Source organism: Salarias fasciatus, chromosome 5 (genome assembly GCF_902148845.1).
Source record: "Salarias fasciatus chromosome 5, fSalaFa1.1, whole genome shotgun sequence".
NCBI classification, from domain to species: domain Eukaryota; kingdom Metazoa; phylum Chordata; class Actinopteri; order Blenniiformes; family Blenniidae; genus Salarias; species Salarias fasciatus.
The window spans coordinates 2,306,640-2,320,668 of NC_043749.1; the positions used below are offsets into that span (position 1 = coordinate 2,306,640).

Sequence of the window (14,029 nt, forward strand, 5' to 3'; positions counted from 1 at the left end):
AGAAACGCAGCTGCATGAAGGGTCTTTCCTGAACAATGAGATTGTCCGTCGGTTTAAAGCCCAGATGGTGTTTTCTTCCCTGTGGTGTAAATATGCTCTTTGTTTGGAAAATCGATTCCCTCCAGTGTCATTGGACCTAAAAAAAAACACGGTGCGGCGGCACGGCCAATGAAAAGACTTACTGACGCCGCGTCGGCACTTTAAGCCAACATTCTACCATGAAAAAAATCAATCCAGTAACTGAGTGAAAGGCAGATTTGATTAATTGTCGAGGAGCTTATTGCACATGAGTATATGTCCACTGCTGCCAAATTCCATGAACAGCAAGATTAATGAGAAAAAATAAGGTGACAATGAAGCTATGTCTGGCCTCCAGACATGGAAGACGTGCACGTCCCGAAAGACAAATGTCAATCTGATAAGGAAATGCATCTTTTGCAATGCTTTTTTAAATATATGTATATTTATTTCCAACTGAAATTATGCAGATCTGCTGATGAGACAATTATCACACACAGACTAAGAAGAACGGGATTGATCGACGTTCTCAGAATAAAAAGGAGCAAAATCAGTTTCCTTTACATTCAAGACGGATGAAGTTTGGTTCCGCAGTAAACAGAACTTTTTTTGTTTGTTTTAACTTCCGTCCTTGGTTTAAATGGATGAAGCGGCTAATTGCGCTTTGATACAATGACTACAGAATCTCATTTATCCGAACGGCAGACATCTGAAATGGTCGGATAAACAAACAAAGCCCTTCTGGAATACGTAATTATTACATCTGAGAAACAGATGAGATTCTCAATACCTGCGCTCTGCAACATCTGCATTTCACACTGTATGAACACCGCAGCAGAAACAATCATTTCTGTGGAGAAGAAGAGTTTTCAGGACTCGGAAGGTCAAGTTGAGACAATGAGGACTTCATCTGTTGTGGAAGGAATTCAAAGTATTAATGCAACATAAATACAGACGCCGTTGTCTTTTGGAAGTGATCTCCAGAGGATTTGGGCAGCATGAAGGTGCCCTTCAGCAAGGCACTCCCAGACTGTGCCTCGCTCGTCTCCATGTATTTTTAGCTTCGAAGTATTAAAAACCGTCTACCTGAACCCTGGGAGGAAACACAACTGCTGTCTTCACAATCGAACCGAAATACTCAGATGACTTATTCACCAGATAGGAGAGTCTGTTCCTTTGTGCTAATCTGTTGAATTTCAAGCCTCAAAGTCACTAAATGCACACACCAGAACATCATTTCTGTGTGATAAAGTCTGTTTGAATGTGTAAAACTATACTTGATACTGAGCAGCGTACTGGTAAAAGATCCCCAATAAGACCCTGTAACTGAAAACTGTGTGGTGGGAGAGTTACACTAGAAATTTCAGTTATTTATGAACTTTATTAATCAGGTGAGTAAAAGAGCAGCACTGCAGTGAAGATTCAGGACCGAGGTCTTGAAAGTGTGGTCTGGAGAACAAGACTGGCCTTGAGTTCTATAACACTCATAAAAATTAAACATTGTGTTGCAGAACAAATGTGGAGAAAAAACACAAACAGGTTTTGTATGAGAAATTCAAAATAGAAAATTCACCACTGGAGCCACAACAGATCAATTCAGAAACACACCTGAATGCAAAAAAGAAAACACCCTGTCTGACAGCTGAAGACAGCGAGGCATTCACAGGCAGCTTTAAATGCATTTTCAGTTAAATTAGCATTAATTTAATTTTTACCTTGAATCACTTGAATGGATTGTACTTCAAAACCGGTTGTTTGGTAATTCCAAGCACTAAAATTTATTTATTCGAACTCAGAATGTTATGTGTTTGAAGGTCAGTCTCGGGTATTTCTTAATGTGTCTTTATTAAAGTCATTTTCATACTTTCCGTGTTTCTTTGTGGTGTTGTAATCCACTCTCCTCCAGCCCAGTTTCAATAACCATTCAGCACTTTAAAGCCTTTTTTACTCAACTGTTTAAATGTCTTTGTCGTTCATTTTGAATTGTTCCAACCTGCTTGAACAGTTTGACGGAGAACCGCAGTTTGATGAAATGAGCCTGTTTGGAAGGGATCTGAACAGAACAGAAGAATGATGATCATTATTATAAATATTTAAATGAGTTGTTTTCAGAGGAAAATAGTTCATTTTCATTTTTTTTCTAATGCTTACAATATCACACCAAATTTTAAGACCTTTTAACTGGAATTACCAACAAATTAGACATGTTTGATTTTAATGCTGAAGGCCTAATAAAATTATATTAAGACTGTTTACCCTTGGAACCTGGAATTGCCTCTATATAATATGCATTCTTAGTATCCAGATTCAACAAAGATCCTTCAAATCTCTTTTAATCTATTACAAAACAAATCTCCGTCTCCAGAGTGGGCAGAGTGCAGGTCCAGCTGTGATGTCTGGCAGCCTCCTACACCGGGAATCGCCAGCCAAACTACAACAAAAGGTGCGAACTGAACAGCGCATAAACTGTGTTCATATTTTATTTTTGTTGAAATCAGCCAATAAATAAGAGCAGGGCGGCTTGACAAAGTAAGTGAACCCGAGAACAAATAATGTTCATTAAACAAAAATAAACCAGATGTAGAGCTGCAGTTACTTGTTAAAATAACAGCCTCCTTGAGTCTAAAGACTTCAGTGTTTACAATCCCACAGTGAGGCACGGCGGAGGAAGCATCATGATTTAAGGGTTGGCATGACATCTCAAGGGTTACATCCTCTATCAGAAGTCTGAACGATGATTTATAATCCAGGTGTAAAATTATACGTGAAGGGACCGGCTCTGCAGAGCTTCTAAAGCTACACACACCGCTAACACCTCTGTAGAGGCCCCATTAAGCTTCCACAAAACGTATATGTCAATAAACACTTGACTTATTTTTGTTCTATTTACACATTGTTTTAAATGGCATGTGTTTTAAATTTTAAATGAAGTGTGCAAATGTGGAGAATGTGAAATGTTCATGTAATTTTGTTATTGTCCTTGTCCTTGTATTGCCCTTGTGTGACCCCACCCTTTGGGACAACAGATGGAAACTAGCCCTCGGCTATAATCTGGCATGTTTACGTTCATGTTTTTTATGTATGTTCATCAACATGCACTGTCCCAATCAAATAAATGAATAAATAAATAAATAAATAAACATCAGAATCATTTTAAACATGACTCTTAGAACAGTGATTAAAAAAGTACAAGTAAGACAAGTAAAAATAAATCTCAAATATTACAATTTCTGAAAAAAAATACAAATGGGGGGAAAAAACTGCAAACCTGCTGAAAAAAGCCAAAAATGTCAAAGTTGTCTTAAAAAAAATAAATTCATAAATAAAATGAAAAAGAGGAGTGAAGCTGCTCACATCGGGTTCAAATAAAGGTCAAATGTAATGAAATGCTCACCCTCCTGAACTGTAATGGAAACTTCATACATGCAACATAAGATACTGGTTTTTGATCAAAACTATTGATAAAACTGAGGGGAAACGTCTTCTGTGGCTCCGGCGGTGTGCGGACCTCTGATGTAGCCACTGATGCTGTATAAAATGAGGTCAAAATATTTCTATAGAATTTTAAAGACTCACGTTTGGACCTTGAAAGGAACAATATCCTCGTATTTCACCTCCATTATTATAATAATCAGGTCCAGAACTCTTCAAATGCCCGTTTGCTTCTGATATTCCTGCAAGAACGGCGCTTTCTTCTGACTGTGACACTGGAGCTGAGGAGATGTATTATTCAGGGTACCAGCGTCTGGATGGGGTTCTGGCCGCCGCATTACAGAACATCAGCTCTAACTCCAGCAGAAATGGGCAGTTCCACAGCTCCGCCTCGCCGTGTCACCCAGCCGTTTGCCGACACACAGAGAAACGGAGTAAATTTAACCCTGGGTATTCAGCGCTGACCCAGCAACTTCACTCTAACTCTACCAACGGTTTCCTGTTTTTAAGAGTCACAATCCGACTTCTTTTCACTGACCCCGCCGTTTATACACTAACCCCGGGCTCCCGCGAGGCGCCCGCCTCGTCTGGGTAGCGATGCCGGAGGTAAAGCCGAGAATTCAATAGCAAATTGAAAAGCTGTAACTGTGACAAAGTGTTTTAGTTTGTACGGACTCACGAAACCTGGACCGACCCCAATAGACTCTGCTCCAGAACGACTACTCTCACGCTAAAGACGTTATTTGGTGGAAAAGAAAAAATTCTGGTTTGCACAAGTTAAAAGCTGTGTTCTCTGTGGTTTCGCTGCTCTGTCAGGTTAAATGTGCGCCGGTTGGGTCTGGGATGGCGGGGAACTGGCTGAACCCCGGTGTGGACGTCTGCTGCTGCTTCAGCAGAGTCTCTCACCATCCATCTGGGCGGGTCTGAACAGTCTGCAGCTTCCAACTGCTGAATGTAGAATACAGACGGATGGATGAATAACTCAAATCTCCTTGGCCAGGGGTGTCAAACTTAATAGCCTCGTAAACCAGCCCCGCCCACTCCTCATCCACATTTGGATTTGGATTTGGGCTTAGTCTGGATAGAAGTCCATAGAAACTTCTTGCAGGGGGTGTCGGTTACTCCTTCGACTGACAGCACACTTCAGCCAATCAGCGCCTCAAAACAAATACGTCATCAAAATGCGTTCGCTTCTCTAAGGGTTAGCATTAGCTCATTAGCTCTAGCTTCCTTACACGCAAAGACACGCGAAAATGTCTTTTCCTGTAAGCAACTCACCAGGCGCAGACTCTTGCTCTTGCTTGATTGTTGTAATACTCGGTATTTTGGCTGTAACTTTACTTATTGCAGCTTTCAGACAATGGTTAAAGTTAAAGTCCATAATCTCCGCTACATGCAGTCATAGCATCACTTCCGGTTTAGCCACCGGAATTCGCCAAAAAAATTTGAAAACAAAAAGCGGCAACACTGATTGGCTCGGCCGTTTCACAACTGAGTGAAATCCCCTTCTATGGGCTCCTACCCAAAATCCAAACGTGGATGAGGAGTGGGCAGGGCTGGTTAGCGAGGCAACAAACTTAAGGCCTGTGGGCCAAAACCAGCCCGCAAGACGCTCCAATCTGACCCCCATCTGGCTAGATTTTCACAATTTTTTTTAAACTAATTTTGCATTTTACCTTGAAAATGTTGGCGTGAGCAAAGTGTCAGGCTGTTTAGGATGAGTTTATGAAAACAGGCATAATGCGATAGTTTGGACTTTTTACTGTATTTTGCACCAGATTATATCATTAAAATTGACTTTACATTAGGATTGCAGCCACTTTCAGTAATAATTGCTGGATTTTGTGAAAATATCGACTTTTGTCACTTATACCACAACAAAGACAAGCATTCCGGTCCACTCAAGAGCAAACTGGGTAGTGTGTGGCCGCTGAACTTGTGTTCGATGCCCCCCATCTAGGGTCAAAGCTTCAGGCCCATCGATAAGTTATTATGACAGTCCTGAATGAAAATAATGAAACAACACAGGAAGCTGGTGGTACATCTAAATCCAGCCAGGATCATCAAGGGATTTCCTTAATGGTACGGTATTCTAATGGGATTCACTGAATCGAATCACAGGTTTGAACAAAAACTTGGTAGGAGACACTTAAAAGTCTCAAAGTCTCAATCTCAAACCAAGTTCCATCCGTTTTTTAGGTCCCAACAGGACAGCGAGTGGCATTATACAGATGTTTCCACAGACAGCAATCCCCGAGACGATTCGGCTGGACTTTGTGTCAAATCGGTTGAGTGCACCCAAAAAATTTCCTGCACTGCTTGAAGAGATCTAGAACAATAGTAAGCCACTCGGGGGATATATCCCCTCTGCTGCCAGAGGAACATTGGAAAAGTCCTGCTGATTTTCATTTTTTTCATTAGTGATTGCGGTATTGTAGTCGCTTCATGAATATCAAAAAAACACCTGTGGATTGATGGGAATTGCTAAATGGAACAAGATGTAACTAAAGTAGACATCATTAACTTTCCACTTTAGCTGTCTATTCTCCCATTTCCCTGTTTTCACTCAAAATAATTGCTCCAGTTTTGAGTTCATCAACTCGGCCCACTCAGCTCCGGAAAGCAAAGACTTGGGGGGGGGGGGGGGGGGGGGGGGGGGGGGGGGCAGGCAAAAAAGCTTCTTATTTGAGATCTTGTGTGTTCTCGCTATTGTGAAACTCTCCCGTAAAGTAAATCCAGACATAATGCCACATGATTGCACAGCTGCTCGCGGGACACGGCGTGTGCTGAAGAACCAAAACCGTTTTCCTGCCATGAAGCTGGAATTCGTTAGACGAAGGAGGAAGACGATTAAAGGAAAACGTTCCCGGATCCGAACCTGTTGAAGAAAACCCAGCGTGATTTCCATCGCTTCAAAACCGGGCGGCGGAGTCGATCAATCGGCGGACGGCGGCGCGATGTTTCGGGTGTATTTGTGGCAAGTCTCCCTGAGTCATCACAGACGCTCCATTCAGTCCTTTAATCTTGATTCAGACAAAGACGGTAACAATGCCTGGCGGGGAGCGCGGCTTGATCGAGTGCTTATATTGTGCTAAATCAGGGAGGACAGATGTTTCTCACACAACAGCCACACCCAGTGGGCCAACAACGCAGCCCGGAGAATCTGCTCTGGTGTGTGTGTTCTCGGAGAGTCTCGCCGCCTCGGCTCTATCCTGAGATTGCTCGGGAAGAAGAAGCCGTTCAGAGGTCTTATATAAGTACATTTAATAATGCAGCAGTCCCAAAGCTCAGATCCACATCCACACCCGCTGCAGAAGCCGGCTGCTGTGTGCCGCCGCTCTTATTAAGCACTCAATTAAAGCCATTCCCAAGGAGAGGGGGCGCGCAACAATGTTTGAATTAGGAAACATCGCTCTGTGAAGACGCACCCCAAAGGAGCGCTGTGCATGGAAACCAAAGGCCTGGAAGTGACGGAGCGTCGTAAAGCATCGCCGAAGCAGGGAAACGACTCTAATATGATTGGATTACAAATAGGCCATTTGCAGGAAACCAATGAGACTTGCTAAACAGAGCTGGGGATGGAGCTGTCTCTTTGAGCCATACATTCAAATATTAAGAATGAACACGAGAGATGGGGCGAGGTAAACAATACCGAGGAGCGCCGTTCCCGGCAGATCCCGACACGCACCAGTGTGCACACAATTTGCTTTTGGTGCTTACAGCAGGGGCGGGTTTTTTTTTTGTGTGTGTGTGTGTAAATTACACACGGCTGAGACCTCGCTTTAACTGAGTCTGGAGGAAGACGCCGTATGAAACCCAGAGCAGATGAAAGCTTTGCTTCAGCGGTGCACAGGCCTCCTCTGGAGGAGCTTCCCATCCGCTAATTGTGTTGTTTAAACAGGTGCAGTCGAAGCTGTTTCTACTTTCCTTCCGTGTTGATTCATTAAACCACAAGTTGCCTTCAGGAAAATCAGACAAAATTTGTAATTCGCACCAAAGCTGGAGTCAATAGATCCTCTGCACACGCGCAAGCAGCAACAAAGGCGGACTCCAGAGTGTCCATATTCTCCTGGGACTTTAGAGTCATCTGTCCACACAGCTGAGTAGAGTTAAGTAAGTAATAATAAATGACACATGTCCGCGATGTTGCTTTAACTGGATGAATTAACAACCAATAATAAGATGCTGCATGAAGCCAAGAGTGGATGAAAGATTTTTTTCTGTGCTTCCTTTCGACAGACGCAGTCGAAGCTGGTTCTATCTCCACTTCTTCTCTATGTCGATTCATTAAACCACAAGTTGGTTTCAATCGGGAAAAACAAAATTCCTCTTTCCCTCATTGTGCCCGCGGCGTGCCGACGCTCCTGGAACACAGCCTAATCTCAGCCATCTTTTTCTCTCTTTTTTTTTTTACAATCTGGCTGAGGAAGAAACATGTAATTTTCCAGTATGCTACTTGACAGGTGACGTTTCTTCACCACAAGCAGCTCGGCTTGTCAAACAACTCCATTACGCCAGATTCGGAATACTAATGCACGGCGTACATAAAAGCCACATGCCGCTCTTGGTAAAGTAGCATCAGAGCCTCGCAGCTTCCTCTTCCATTACGGAGCAGTGGAAAATCTCCCGGCCCTGTTTACTCTGAAAATGCAGCAGAGTGAGGCATCAAAAAAAGAAAAAAGAAAAACGCAGCCCTGCCAAGCACCTGACATGAGGTATTTGTATTTATTTGCTGCTTGTAAAGTTGTAAAGTGTGATTTTAACCTGATCAGCGAGGCGGCCGTCGGCTGTGTGAAGGAGACGCGCCGTGCGAACTGATAGGGAGTCAACAAAACGCAGCGCTGCGGGAATGAGGAGTGAACCCTGGACGTGTGTGAGCACTTCAGCTCGGGTCCATCCAGCGATCCATCTTCAGCCCCTGCTCGGGTCAGACGGGGCCTCGGCGGCAGAGCGAAGAAGCCCCGACGTCTCCAGCTCTGTCGGGGAAGCGGCGGTCGCTCCCAGAACAAACCACAGATGAGTCCGGGGCCACCTGGAGGCCTCCTCCCAGCCCGACACGTCCGCTAATAAACCTCTAATGCAGGCCTGTCAGACACATCTTAGCTGATTTGAGAAAGTTTTTCTTAGCTGTGGCACAAAGTACACGTGATGAAAATGTCTATATTTTAACAAAAAACAAACAATTACTACAGTAAATAATGACAACCTAAACATGACGCCAAGAAATATGCTAAAAAAAATTGTTTTTTTTGAAGGTCTGGCGGGCCAGATTGGGAGCATCTTGCGGGCCGGTTGTAGCCGGCGGGCCTTACATTGGACACCCTGCTGTGATAGGAGGCAACAGAGGCTCGACTTTAGTTCCTACGATCACATTTCAGCAGAGCTTCTTAATGCGTCTTTTGGTTTGACATCCAGTGTAACTCCGTCTTTCATCTTGGATATACGTATGTCCATGTTTCCCATAAATGTCTCATTTCTGACAAGTGAAGTTGATAAGTGGTTCAAAAATACTTCACAGGACAGTTTTCTGTTTTCTGCCTATAACTTTAGATGTTTATGTTTGACATGATTTGAACTTAAAAAAACAAGCTGAAGAAACGTGAAGGGGCGCTGTTGTCAGTCCCCGATCTGTCGTTTGGCTTCAATCAGATACGATACAGTAAAAAAGTCTGCAGACATGAAAAATCAATCATAGGTTTTCTCTTGGTGCCCAAACTGGAGAGAAATGCTGCTATGAGGAACCAAAGGCACATAGTTTCTCAGTTTCAGACGCTGAGCCTGAAGCAGCATTATGTTTTAGGGGCGTTCCATCTGCCTCACTCTCATTAACCCGTACAGACGTGAGGCAGCTGAGCTCGTATCTCTTCACGATGGTCTGAAACATCTCTGTGTTTCTGCCGCCAGAGTCACCGCGACGCGTCTACACTTCCATTTATGCATTTATCGCACGCGTCCTTTCAGCAAGTGCGTCCATGGTGAGTTGATACAGACACAAAGAGCTGATGTTGAGGAGTTTCAGAGTTTCCTTTAACGAATTCAGTCCTCAGAAGGATGTTGTGTGTTTCTAACTCACCAGGTCGGCGTGACGCTACTTCACAGCTGCTGAAACCGGTTCTCCAGGAATCTTTTCATATCACAACAGGCTTGAATAAGAAAAGAGTATTTTCTACTAGAAACCTCTCACTGCAGACACCATAAACACATATTGATAAGTTCCTTCTGTGAAGCTGAATACATTTCAAGCGTCTCACTTTAACTGTGAGTTTCAGGTAGACAGTAATTTCACCAGTTGATCTTTTTTTTTATACTTACATTTTGTGCCTGGTGCATTGAAGCTTCAGCTTGATACTGATTATTATTGCCACTGTTGATTAATTTTGGCAATATCAAAAAAAAAATCCTGAAAACTCTTCCTCCAGTCATCCTGTTTTACAGCAATGAGTCTTGTATTATTCGGCTGACAGTTCTATGATAGCCAGTTGAAAATTAAGGCATTTTAAACTAGATGTGCATCGTTTTCCACAGTGTGATCACCTGAAGCTGAGCCTCTTCTAAGAAAATGGATGCATTTATTTATTTTTTTTTTGGCTTTTGTTACAAAATGTCCTTTTTTTTTAATCTAATAATTGATTTGGTTCCATATGAGTTCAATTAATATTGCAAAGCTGAAAACACTGGAGACGGGTCTCTGGGTGGTGTTTGGTGATCCGGTTTTGACCCGTCTCCCTTCTGTTCGGAGCCCCCGATCTAACGCCACAAGACAATTCCTCACATTTCAAACCAGCCAAACTGAGCCTGGATCAGCCTGGCTCATTGGAGCACCAGCCCAAACCGATCAATTTACTATTGAATAACCAACAAGCAGCACTTTCTCAACTGAGACCAGGTGATTCCTCACATTCTTTGCTTCAACAAAGAGTCAAATGGCGCATTGATTTCCAGACTAATCTCTGTATCTCTGCTGAGTTGCTCTTCCTCCAATGAGGAAAAACAGGTTGAGGCAAAGGGATCGCTAAACGCAACAAGTTCCCGACTCACAGCAGGCGTTGGAGAGCAGCTCCGCCGGCTGACGGAGGAGCTGGACAGACCTCGGTCTGATGACTGATGGAGCGCTGTAACGCCGGCGCTGCCAACATATCCGCTAACCAAACAAGTCAATGTGAAGTGGAGAGGCTTCACTGAGAGATCGCCGCTGCTGCTGCTGCATCGCTCGCTCACTTTGAGCAGAAAAGCACACACACACACAAACACACACAAACGCACACACACACGCCGTCCCTTCATCTCCTGTTCCTTCAGCAAAGCTTTCCTCAAGAGACATGAAATAAAAATGACCTCCGCGACACATTTCTTCGATACTTCCCGAGGAAACGATGTGATGAAAGTTTCATGCTCACGCCTCTAAATGCACCTTATCCCGGAGTATTTTTAATGTCACTTCAGCCGCTCCCGTCGCTCCTGACAGGCTTGTTGGCCTCCGACGACGCCACCAACCATTAAAGGCCTGCTTTGGGTTTATTTATTTATTTATTTTTGCGGCGTCTGGGCAGCCGGTCGATGCGGCCTCCAGATATCTTAAGGAAACTACGTGAAAAACACAAAACTGCAGAGAAACTGTCATGAACCTTTGTGAAGAGCAGGTAGATAATCGTGGATTGTGCATGTTTATGTGGGAAGCTTCATTTGACTGTCAAATAATATGCACAATCCATCCTCCGCTCTCCAGCAGCGATGTGCGAATCTGCTGATCGCTTTTCAAACACGATGCCGGTGCCTCCCCCCCCAGCAGCTGTGATCGTCCATACCGATACTTTGAACAGAAGCGTCCTAAACTTTAACTCCCGGCATGACTTTTCCAGCAATCAGGCATGATGTGAAGATGTTGGCCAACAAGAAATAAGACCTAATTACAATTATTCTTTTTCCTTTTTTTTTTTTTAACTAAGAAGTGATCGGATAATAGTAACTACAGTGTAAGAGGTGAATGGATTTTCCTTCCACAGCCGCCACTGCTTGAGCGGATCCCAAAGTGCTTTACACTGTTAATCACAGTCACACCCCGGCGGCGGCGGCTGCCATGCAAGGCGCTCCGTCCATCCGTCCGTCCACTGGGATCAGTTTGGGGTTCAGCGTCTTGCTCAAGGACACTAACCTTGAATTTAACCTGCAACCATCCGATTCAGAGTCAACGACTCTAACAACCAAGCCAGAGCCGCCCGTAAGTATTAATAGTTTAGCGTTTGAAATGACTAAAACTCATCAGGAGGACCAGCATTTTGGTGTTTAATGTTCGTAACACTTTCTGTCCTTCAGCTTGGGGCATTTTGGGTGAAATCTAGTCGCTCGTGAATTGAGGCCGGTAAATGACCCCGATCCCTTCTGGATTCAGTTTTTCTCCTGTGGGTAAACCTTTAAAGTGAGTTCAGCCAAGCAGCGGGTCACTCAGACCTGCTGCTGAATGAGCCACGCATCAACAGATCCACGCTCTCCTGCAGCACATGGTCCTCATCTGATCTTACAGGGGCTTTTATTTTCCTCTTCACGCTTCCAAAGTTCTGATTTGAGTGAGCATTTTGTTGCTGAAGCTGCACAGATGCTCAGATCTATTAAAGCTTTTATTTTTTTTATTTTTCTGCTCAGCATCACTCAGATTATGATGTGATTAACACCATTTTGGACTGACACCACTCAACACAAATCAGATTAAATATTCAACTTTTCGCATCCGAAAATGCGGGAACTCTGTTTTCCATTACTAGAGGCTGAATCACATTAATATAGCATGTGCAAGTTTTTTTTTTTCTCTCAATCCTCCTTACGCACACTGGATCTAAACGTTGTTCGATGATCAGAGGAGGAAGATGCAGCCGTGGTTTGTAATCAAAAGGCAAAAAATCCTGCAGGGATTATTGAAAAGGAAAAAAAAAAAGGGAGGGTCAACGCTTTTGGGAGGATTACGGAGCATCTGCACCGATCGGCGCGGTTTGCGCTCGCAGCGCGCACGCAGATTACACCTCGCTTCAGCCATGATAGTCCCACAACAAAGTAGACACAGGCAAATGAGATCAGCAGAGGGTGAAATTCAGAGAAGGCAATCCCGCCTGCAGATGGACTCCTATACGGCTCCCGGAGGCGGCGGGGATTTAATGGAATCTTATGGGCGGTGTAGGGAATACAACAAGAAAAGAAGGAAGAAATAAAGAAAGTTGGAGCGGATGCTGCGATCTATGTGTTCCTGAGCTGTCAGTCAAACTGATACAACTTGGGAATAGCTTCATTTATAATTAATATATTAATATTATTAATAAATAATAACAATTAGGATCATCTTACCTTGTTTTTTTGGGGGAAGCGGGTGATCTCACAGCCGCAGATTAATCCGTATTCTAAAGCAAAGAGTGCGCACAGACATCACTGTGGGAGTCCCGGACAGAAATAGGCTCCGAAAATCCCCCCCCCCCCAAAAAAAGAGAACACAAAACAGAAAAAAGGAAAAGGAAAAGGGAGAGAGCCAGACAGAGATGCAGCTCCTGGATTCAGAGCTACATTCAGCCGAGCTGCTGCGCCGCGCTGTTTCTGCTCTGCTCTGCGCGACACCACTACTGTATCCCCATCCTCATCCTGCTCTCTTCCCTCCCTCTGCCTCCCTCTCTCTCTCTCCCTCCCTCTCCCTCTCTCTCTCTCCCTCTCTCTCTCTCTCTCTCTCTCTCTCTCTCTCTCTCTCTCTCTCTCTCAGTGGCACAAGTAGCTGACGGCGTGGCGTCTCGCAGGTTGCATATTGGAAAAGTGAAGCCCGCTGCGTGCGCGCCTTTTGCGCACACTCCGATGCGTCGAGACCGGGACGCACGCACCGGCACGCACACAGGCAAAGGAGAAGAAAGCGCTCCCTTCTTCCTTTCTCTCCCCCTCTCTCTCTCCTGTCTGTCTTCTTTTCCTCCCCTCCCGGCCAGCAGCCTCCGCACTGCTCCGTCCATTCAGGCGGAACAGACTCTCCTCCTCCTCCTCCTCCTCCTCCTCTTCCTCCTCCTCCTCCTCCTCCTGCTGCTGCTGCTGGGATGTCCAAGCAGTCTTAAAATGTTGATGGACCAAATACCTTTCTGGCTGGCTTGGTTATGCCGCAGTCAACAAGCTGTAATAGCTGTCAGCAGCATGTGGAAAGAGCAGAGTCTGACACTTTGTGTTTGTCATCACCGGGCTGCGCTTTATATTTTTAGCTTGAAACACTCCAAAAAAAATGAGCCAGAAATATTCCAGTCAGTGTAATCGGGTATCCCAGCCAGAGAATCACTGGTGTGAGGCTGGGAGTCTGCATGTTCTCCCTGGTGGCTTCATGTTTCGGCTCTCACGTTTTTGAGATTCGACGTTCTAAGTGAAATCAGACCGTTTTTTTAGGCATTTTCATTTCAGGGAAGTTTTAAGTTTCCACAGTGATGTTCTGACAGGGATGTCATGAGCATGTCAGGCCACAAGTTGGCGCTGTTGGTTGTTTTGGTGATGAACCCAGACACACAGTCGTGAGAACAAGTCGTGAGAACAAGTTGGATTGTTATCACAGTGACTGTCAAATCTAAAACTACCA

The 14,029-nt window shown here is 44.4% G+C and overlaps 1 protein-coding gene across 2 annotated transcripts in view; it reads right to left on the reverse strand.

Moving 5' to 3' along the window:
- The window catches only part of cntn4 (contactin 4), a 200,745-nt gene extending 187,408 nt beyond the window's left edge, over positions 1 to 13,337 (reverse strand). Inside the window, exons 1-2 of one of the 2 annotated variants that reach the window (XM_030091111.1) lie at positions 12,784 to 13,337; positions 9,524 to 9,593 (exon numbers count right to left, since the gene is read on the reverse strand). The gene's annotated coding sequence lies outside the window, so the exon portion shown is untranslated. The remainder of the gene's footprint in view (positions 1 to 9,523; positions 9,594 to 12,783) is intronic. The other variant, XM_030091110.1, reaches the window with a different exon arrangement.
- Between the last annotated feature and the right edge of the window lie 692 nt (positions 13,338 to 14,029).